Consider the following 9,981-nt stretch of genomic DNA (forward strand, 5'->3'; position numbering starts at 1 on the left):
GTAGGAAGGTCATTTAGACTATGAGGAATTTGAAATTGAGGAATGGCACGGGACCGTAAACCCAAAGCAAAGATGAAAGACCCTACTCACTGCAGCTGCATTATTAGTCTTACATACCCACCCCAATGAACAAGGAAAGATCATTAGTAACTAACATATTTAGTATAAATATGAAACTTGCATCTCTGCTGCATAAAAAGGTGATGAAAAAGGGTGAGATTAAAGGAAATATAAGAAGGGAAGGTTTAACATAGACAAAAGGAAAAAGAATATGTAGATGGTCTCTGAGGCAATACAGCTGGGGTGAAGAGGGCTACGCTGCCAGCTTTCCATGTTAGTTTTAGAGGTCAGTTCGAAAAGGTAGGAGTCAGGCATGAAGGACTTTTTTCCCTGCCATGATACACTGTCAAGAAATCTTAGGAGACAGCAGGAAAAGGTGATTGATGTCTGGTATATTTTTTTTTCTCATAATATTTTTATTTTTGTAACATTGTTCCTAAGAAATTTAACTATTTCCTTTGCCAGAAGTTTCTTTTTCATTTCTATGTTTCAACTTTGTTCTTGTCTGACACATCTGTAATTGAGGTAACATTCAGCTAAAGTGAAGTTTTGTAGGAATCCATTGAAAGAACTCTGCTTATCAAGGAAGCTACCCCCAGACTGTGAAAATCTGAAGATTTACAAGATCAAATGTCAGGGCTCAGGATAAATTCTCCTTAACTAACCAGGAAGGTACCCAGTACCTTCCTTACAAAAGGTATGGGTTTAAGGCAAAGGTATTGCCTTACAAAAAGCAACCTGTGTGCTGAGCATCCCCAGATTGCCACAGCTGATCCTTGCAAATTTCCTTTGGTGGAAAAGGTATGGAAATTGACAAGCAGGAATGGAATATTGCTTTATTATTCTGATTTTTTCAGTGACAAATGCACATCAGCAGTATGTGTGAAGGGAACCTCAGACTATGAAACAGGAGAGAGCTCAGAATATGATGTAGAGACCTTTTTTCTTTTTTCATGGGGCTGCTGGGATATGAATATGCCATTTTGGGGCAAGCTAATTGCCTGTTCAGCAACTAAGAGCAAGATACCTTTGTTCTGTGAGTTACAATTCCCTAAAGTACACTGCAGTAGCAAAGCAGTAATTACAATGTAGCATGACTTAAAAGAGCACCATTATACATTTCACGAGGAAAAGGATAACTTAGGCATTTCTGTTCACTTGTTAAAGCAAAAGATTTAAAACATCTTCAGCATGTATATTTTATGAATATAAAGTTGTGTTCATGGATATTTCTAATGTTAAAACCATGTTTGAAGCCCACTGTTTTTAGACTGCTACCAGACCGGGTTATAAACTACTTTGTGCTGCTGGCTACAGTCCAATAATCTAAAACCATTTTTTATTTTTTTTTCTGTCTCCAGCAAAAATATTGTCTCACCAGAATGGAATGACTCCTGGATGAGGTGGCCAGTATAAATTAAAGCGGGGTCCTTGACTGAAGTGAAGCACAATGAATGATCAGAAAAGAATGGTGAAGAACAGAATTGTGAGGAGATGGAGGAAGCCAGGCAGCAGATACAAAAGAATATGGGAGTAATACATTTCTGATGTGCAAAACAGAGCGAACATGGTTATAGCATTCTGGAAATTATAAACACCTTAGAGAGTTAAGACTACCTCATAAAAGGGATCAGGTCACTGCTTGGGGATTATTTATAAAGCAGACTTTAATTAAAAGGTCAAAGAAAGATGCATATATGTTTTAATAAGCAGCTCTTTATTACATAGTCCATACATCAATAAGTTGTTTATAATCACTTATTGATAGCTACAAGCATGCTATTTACTTATTTATTTAACTCTTGGACACCATTGACAAATAGTACCTTTTTTTACACAGTATAAAACTGCAGAAGGAAGCTAGAAAGAAGCAAGATATGAATTAGGATTTTGACATAAATCAGTAAATAAAGGTAACTTGCACAGCAAATTTGCTATGTTGAGTTACAGGTTTCATCTCTTTCTCCTAATAACTATATAATTTTCTCAAGTCTTCATGACACATACTTTGTGATTTTTTCATTAAAAAAAATATAATAATAATTGTTGGCCACATAACACATTATTAGAAGAATCATAAAGAAGGAGGATAGAGGAACAAGTTTAATAATGCCGCAAAGCATACTACTACTCCTGAATGTTTGTGTTGGATTTCATACGATGTATGGGAATCTGACATGTCCTGTGGGGGCTAGTTTACATTTTTTTTATGAAAGGTTACAGTACTCTGGACCTATAGTTTATTTAGTTTTGCACTAGTGATGTAAATATTTATTAAACATTTGACTCATTGCATTTTGTGCAACCCTTGCACTCCAAACCTGTATGATTCACAGTATACCAAAAGCAGAAATAATACCCCTAAATCACACCTGCCTGTGAAGAGAAAATATGTCAGCTTTTTCACTCCCAGCTCTTCACCTTGCATCATGCAAGAGAAAAAAGAAGCAAGAAAGAAAGCAGGCTGCTACTCAGAAATGAATTCACTGGGAAAATGTTCTTTTGTTAGGAAGTGCTTGTCTAGGTTGTCTAGGCAAATAATGAACTTGAGTAAGCATGCTCTTGGTTTTTAGATCTTGTAGCCCCTGATTTAAAAATAAATAATAATAATAATAATAATAATAATAATAAAAACAACAACCATATATTACCTCTCTCTTGTGTGTGTGTGTGTGTTAAGAAAGGTACATCAGATCAGTGGTGTATTCAGATTATATATCCGGTACCATGATTTCCTATATACAGTTTATATTGACTAAGATTTTATTCCAAGAGATGTCAGTGACAAGAGTGTACCCCAGCTAAAAGGTTATTTCTGAGACTGACCCACTCCCTGCTGGAGGTGCTAGATTCAGTAAAGGGTGCAGGTATCTCGCTATTCCATTAAAAAACAGAAGTCACTAGGACACGTAAAAGGTGTCCCTAGGATTTTTGCTCCCATTGCTCCTAAAGACCCTTAAAGTAGACCTTGGTAAGCTTATGAGAAGCACTCACAAACTGCATGGCTTGTGCTCAGACCCCTGCACAGATTTCCGGAGTGACATTTCTGTGAAGTAAACTGACAGCTACAGACTCATATTGTCTTTTGCTTGTTTGCTTTCTGATCTTCTTTGTCTCAAATTCTTCCCTGCACAGGTGCATGATTCCACAATACATGAATGAAAATAAAAGTAGCTGATAACCTAGTGGTAAGTGCAATATTTGAGGAGATGAGTTTGAATCCCTGTGTGCTAGACACACATAAACTGTGGTCTTCCATCTCCGACTTCATCCATCTTTTAAATAAGCACGTATGCCATCTGATTTTGTGTTGAGCTTGAACAGGTTGTACTATAGAAATACTTTCTTGAGTCTCTCTCTCTAAACAAAAAGTACAGAGATTGTAGAGTCCAAGTGATCTGAAGGTTATGCAGTGTTAATCAGTTTTGTGCTTCTTAATTCTATTTTCAAATTTGGCCATATCTGTCTTTCTATTCACTTTTGTGACACTTGATTGATTTTGTTATTAACATTACAAGTCCTGGGATCAGCTATTAGTGTGTTGAACAGACATACATCAACACAATTCTACTGAAATGTACATTGATTTGCATCAGTGTTTTTAGTCTAGAAAGATGTTTACATTTTGGGGTTAACATCTCTCTGTATATAAGATAGATAAAGATGTTATTTATATATATTTGCATTTTACTCTAATATAAATTAATATATATCTTTATCTTTCTGATAAGTGACATTTACTTATAGATCTGCAGTTACCTTCTGCCTCCAGACAAAAACTGTAAAGCCAGCTTTTCCTGAGTACAAGGAAATCCATCTTGAAACTTTAATTAAAGAATAATCTATCAATGACAAATTACCAGAGGGTGGATATGTCACTCACAGTGTTGGCATGTAATTTCAGAGAACACAACTGAAATCACAGGAGATTAACAGATTTGAGTATTTGTTTGCACTTAACAGACAAAGGGAACATAACAGATATGAAACAATTTCTGGATGGTTTCTATATTAAGAGATTAGTTGGAAATTTCTTCTCGAAGAAAAAGAAGGCACCAGAGCAAGTCTACATATTTTGCAAAGTCAGTAGAAATTCTACTGAAACAAGTAATCACTTGACTACTAGCATTTTTTTAATTGTGTTGGGATTCATGAAGTCTCCACACTGGATGAATTCCTCAGCAGCTTTTTATTTGTCTCATGGAGACAGCTCTTGCAGTCTTATATCAGCTTCTCTTTTAAGAGTGTGTTTGACTGGAGAGGCTTCTGTGAGGATATGAAAAGTAAGGGTGTTTTTTCTACAGTTCTGTAATTTAAATAATGTTTTTATATGTCTTGTAACTGATCAGCTGCATGTGCATTTTCAAAATAATGGTTCTATGTAGAGTTCCTATGTAACTGTCATTTGGGCTAAAGATTATGGTATATTCTCTAACAGAAAATGCACTGGCAAATATTGTACAACTATTTGTTGTAATGTTTTTCATTTAGCTGATTAGTGAAAGCTTTTTAAAAAAAAAAAAAAGATTACAATTGTTCAGTTTCCCATGAAATTGGGATATGTTGTCCATAGGTTATTATTATAAGGCCTGTATCAAGACAGATTTCAAGTGGGATGTACAGGCTACCATTAAAAGTAAAAACTATTTTCATTGACTTCACTCAGACATATGAGCTGACTATGAATAACCTCAGCATTAGGTCTTCCTGCTTAAGAGAAAATACTGGCACAGTAAAAGTCTTGTTGAGCAACCAGTTCTTTACTTCTTCTGTACAGAGCATAGTTTTAACTTTATCTCATCCAGGAAAGCCTCATAAATCAGGTGGAACAAAAATTACATCAGAATCATATGGAAATTTCATTTAATCTGAAGGTGATTTGCTTGCAAGACAGAAATCTATTATCCTGAACTATACTCAGCTTCCTGATCCCCTCAGACAGGAGGGATACACATACTTTACAATCCTGTATGTTTTCTGGTCATTATTATTTATTTTTAATTTTCTACTAGGTTTATTGACTTTATTTTTGATTGCCAGCTACCAAAGTTTTGCTCATTTTTGACTGTTGAAAGGTATCCAGCATGCTCTGTCCTTAGAACATTAAGTCTTCAGTAAAAGCTCAGAAATTCACATCTAAAGGTCATAGCTACAATTCTCTGTATAGATTCAATTGGACTACATTTCTCTCAGGAACTACTTTGAAGTCTTAACCCAAAGAAAACCATTTTGTCTCTATCATGTTCTTTGTAATGAATGCAGTCATATTATGCTTCTCTCCATCTATTCATGATACCATTATTATATTTATTTATTTATTTATTTATTGACATGAACAAGATATAAGAATAAAAGTTTGAAGCATAAGACATCTAATTAATTTTACTATCTTAATCAATGACAGTGTTAATTGACAGGTTGTTGATTAGACTGCTATTGGCTAGAATGTTCCAATCCAGCAGTCAGCTGTTAGTCTAGGCACATGTGCTGATTGAACAACTTGTCCACCAGTTTGACCACACATCCATGGCAAATTGCAAGACATGCCCTTTTTGTTAGTCATAATGTATATGTAAAATCTGTGGGATCAAAAGCAGGATGAAAGTGCAACACTGATATTGGAGGAGTCAGTGATTATAGTCTGATGGTCATCTTTCTTCTTAGGTGTTTTATCATACATTTTGGTACTTCCCAAAGTTAACTGAACGATAGACTTCATGAATTTCTTTCAAATAGTGGTTGCGTCTTCCAGCAGAGTGTATCGTGAAGGTTATTCTGAAACTATCAGTCCTTCCAACTTGTATTCTTTTTATAATGGTGGACTGAATACCCTTCCTCATGGTTTTGAGTATCATTTATAATTCTTTAATTCTTTGCTTATTCTTTGCTTTCAATACAGGGGTCATTTAACACCTGGTAAAAAATACTAGCCATGCTGCAGACATCTGAGAGGATGCCAACACAGATGAGTCTTGCTAGAACTGAAAATGGGATGATTTATTTGTAAAGGTTTATATTCTTGTCTTGATAATTTATATATATATATATATATATATTTTACCTTCCCTTTACTATGGATTTCACTGGTTGGAGACAAACATATAAAGCCTTCTCATTGAGATTAAGTATAGGAGGAAAATAACCAAAACTGAGTAGCTCTCAATGCAATTTTATTCTTCCTGGAAAATCTTTTATTTACTAAGTCCAGTTAAATGATTAGTTTTGGTGTGAGAGTTACTTTTTAATTGAAGTATATTAATAATAGCCCATTTCTGTTACACATGACACTATGAAAAGTGTTCGATAATGATCTGATACTACTTTATTAATTAATTTTCTGGGAAAGAGCTACCAAATGATGACATTTTTCCATGGCTTGATGAACCTACATAATAGAACATCATTCTAGCCATCTGTGGAGCTCTTAACAGCAAGCTTTGTTATGCTCACTGGCTTTCTACTATTAAGAATTTTAATTTAACTATAAATAATATTGACAACACATATATTGAGAAGAATCAAATTAGAATTCTATATCAAAATAAAAACCTCAGAACAGTTATGAAATACCATCCAGTATAATCATTAACCAGGAATTGAATTGGGAAGATTATGACTTCATGATTAAAGTATCTGAATTGGATATAATTACACTTATTAAGGAATGTAGAAAGAATTTATACATGAAAATCAAAAGAAAACTAGCAGACAATACTAGTGCCCCTTTTGTATGCAGAAATGGCACACTACTATTTTTAGTTAGTAGCATTCTCATAGTTTTTTCTCTTCTTTAATAAAATGGACTGCACAATGATGCCACATATTTCTTGGAATCAAGATCAGAGTTGCAGGCTTAGGGTTTTCATAGATTTTTTGTTTTGTGGCAAACTTCTTAAGTTCACTTCTGCATTCAGAGATGGTTTTGTTTATTTAAAATGTTAGAGGCAAAGATGAAAAAATTAAAAAGACATGGAAGTACACATTGATTTTAGATGCACACTCGAACCGTCATAAACGGCTAGCAGACAGATGCACATCTTACTCCACTTAGTTATCTCTATATGTAGGATGATCTTTGACTGCTGAATCTTCTAGGCTGGGCTGCTTTCTATCTTAAACTTCTATTTTGAAACTGGTGGAGGAAGTAATGATAGGATTAGCTTATGGGCAGCACAACTACACCTTTTACTTTAGAGTTTTTGTCCCTTCTTGAGGAGCATAGCTGTATTTTTCTCTGTATATACATTTTTTTTTTTCTTTTCCTGGGAGAAACTACTTCCTAAGAGGGTAGCTTCAAACAAGTTATAGAAAAACATTAATTTTTGTGTCTGCCTGACTCTTTCAGCTGAGCAACTTCATGTTTTCCTGATAAAGCCAATACTTTCATAGGATCTCATGTCTGTTCATCTGCACAACTCCTGAAGAGCACAGAGCTGCTCTTTACTCATATGCCCTATTCCCTTCTGTTTATTTTCTGCAAGAACCTGACTGAATATTACAACAATATGTAGCTGGGTTATTTGAGCATCTGTGCAGAAGGTTCCCTGTGTTCCCTGTGTTCCAGAAGGTTCCCTGGCTCCATTCCTTTGTTGCTCTTCAACAATTCATTTTTATACGTAAGGTAGTCTACCACCAAATTCAAGCATTCGTGGCCTGATTTTAAAACATACTGAAATTTTATTTTTTCCCTCTAGCTTCTATGAGGGCTTAGGAAGATTTGAAAATTCAAACTCTGGATAGCCTAAGCGGAAGATACAAAACTGACAATGCACATTATTTATTTATTTATTTTTGCCACAATGGACTTAACCAAGGTTAACAAGGGAGATGATGTTAGAGGCAGTAGGTATTCAAAATTGTCCTAAGAAAGATGTCATAGTTTGAGATCCAGGCATCTGATCATCATTAACCATGGCTGTTCACACATGATATTTTACTTAGACTGAAGCAGGAGGCAGACAGTAATTTATATCCTGTAATCAGTGAGAAAAAGTCTGGTAAAATTATAAGTGATCATGAATGGAACTCTCTAGCAGGTTCACCCTTCGGGTAAGGTCACTGAGGAGACAGATTTAAGAGGAAATCACACACTGATGATTTTCCTGGTTTACAATATGAAGGTTCCACCTACCCTCATCAGATGAGTAGCGTTAAGGCACCTTTTCCACAGAATGTCAGGTGGTATCTAAAGAGATTTTTCAATAAAGAGATTTTACAATATTAATGTTAAGCTTGTTTGTGGTATTTTTTGCTGCTGTGTTTCAACTCTGGCTCTATTGCATTTTCTGGAGGAGTAATTATAACATTACTTCATTCAATTTCAAGTTGGCATTGTGAAATGTTAGATTAATAGCTGTCAAACAGTCAAATATCACAGTAAGAGTTTTCCTGTGTACTTCCTAAATTTTGCCAAAGATTAAAATGTCTTCACTATTGTTAGGGACACTGGGAAGGTACTGAACTACTCTGTGGATTATAGTTTGAAAAGTTTCAACAGCGGAGAATATTTCAAGCATTCGCCTCCTGTACACAGTGTTTCAAATCTTTATGATTTCCTTCCCGGGCTCAGGTTAATAACTCAGGAAAGACCACTAATTTAGCAGAACTCTATTTTAGATATTCTATTTCAAGCTTAGGCCCTTGTATCCATAACTTTATATATTTTCCTAGTCTTTCAGGAACTTTCTGTTTTTGTACAAAGTTCAAGAAGTTTATGATACTACTATATACTTAGGTAGAAGGATTAAACAGTTCAACTGATGAATTAATCTGGTGGGATCAAAGAATATTTATTAAATATGTTTTTTTATAGAAGACATTGAAGTTAAAAGCATTTCAGAGTTCTGGAAAGGTTTAAAAGGGGAAAGGGAAGGGAAAATGGAAAGGGAAAGGGAAAAGGGAAGGGAAAGGAAAAAGGAAAGAACAGGAAAGGGAAAGGGAAAGGGAAAGGGAAAGGGAAAGGGAAAGGGAAAGGGAAAGGGAAAGGGAAAGGGAAAGGGAAAGGGAAAGGGAAAGGGAAAGGGAAAGGGAAAGGGAAAGGGAAAGGGAAAGGGAAAGGGAAAGGGAAAGGGAAAGGGAAAGGGAAAGGGAAAGGGAAAGGGAAAGGGAAGCCCCCACTGTTATCTTTCACTATGAAGAATATTGTGGATGCCTAATCAGATGGGTGTAGGAAAAAAAGAAACAACTTCAGATTTTTTTTGTTTTTGTTTTTCAGTTCTAAGAAATGTTAGTGCAAAGTGTAAACCCATCCACAAGGTTGGCTCCCTACCTTGCCCATCTCTTTGCTTCTGTGCACTTCTGAACACCCATAGGTTACCAGCTGGCAGAAGATAACATCCTTGTACTGAGGTATGTGGTTTTCGTACTTTCCAGACAAGCAATTCACGGCTATCATTGTTTTAGGAAAGCACTGAATAAAGCCTTCAGAATTCAGCTCTGTAACCATTACAGATAGAAAACACCCAAATGCCTCAATTTCTGATAAGCGTATCTATTTTGGTAGCTTTTTTCATAAAATTTGTGCTAATTTCATTAATACCTAGGCTTTTTTTTTTTTTTGAAATTTTCACTTGTGTCTATTCATATTCTCCACACAGACAAAACAGTCATTGAAATCAATGAGCCAAGTAATGGCTTTCCCACCCTTACCCTTGGGATGTGCTAAAAAAATACTGTGAAATTCCAGGTTTCTCCCTTCCCCCGCAGAGTAACTATATGCCTGAGTTCACTGTCCAGCCACCCTCATGCGTTTCTGAACTGCACTGAATTTTGTTTCAGTTCTCTTTATTTTCTTTGTTAGTCTGAGAGCTGGATAAAATCTCACTGAGCTTGTGGATGTACAGGCCACTGTCACGACAAACATAACACAAAATTCCCTTTTCAATGTGTATCTGTGTGCACAGGCACAGCAGAAACATAGCA

The 9,981-nt window shown here is 35.5% G+C and overlaps 1 long non-coding RNA gene across 1 annotated transcript in view; it reads left to right on the forward strand.

Annotated features, from left to right (window-relative positions):
• Window positions 1-2,798, forward strand: part of LOC106037369 (uncharacterized) — a 55,132-nt gene extending 52,334 nt beyond the window's left edge. The window contains exon 6 of the long non-coding RNA XR_010833129.1: window positions 1,422-2,798. This is a non-coding gene — a long non-coding RNA (uncharacterized lncRNA). The remainder of the gene's footprint in view (window positions 1-1,421) is intronic.
• Window positions 2,799-9,981: the final 7,183 nt, after the last annotated feature.

This window comes from Anser cygnoides, chromosome 1 (genome assembly GCF_040182565.1).
Source record: "Anser cygnoides isolate HZ-2024a breed goose chromosome 1, Taihu_goose_T2T_genome, whole genome shotgun sequence".
NCBI classification, from domain to species: domain Eukaryota; kingdom Metazoa; phylum Chordata; class Aves; order Anseriformes; family Anatidae; genus Anser; species Anser cygnoides.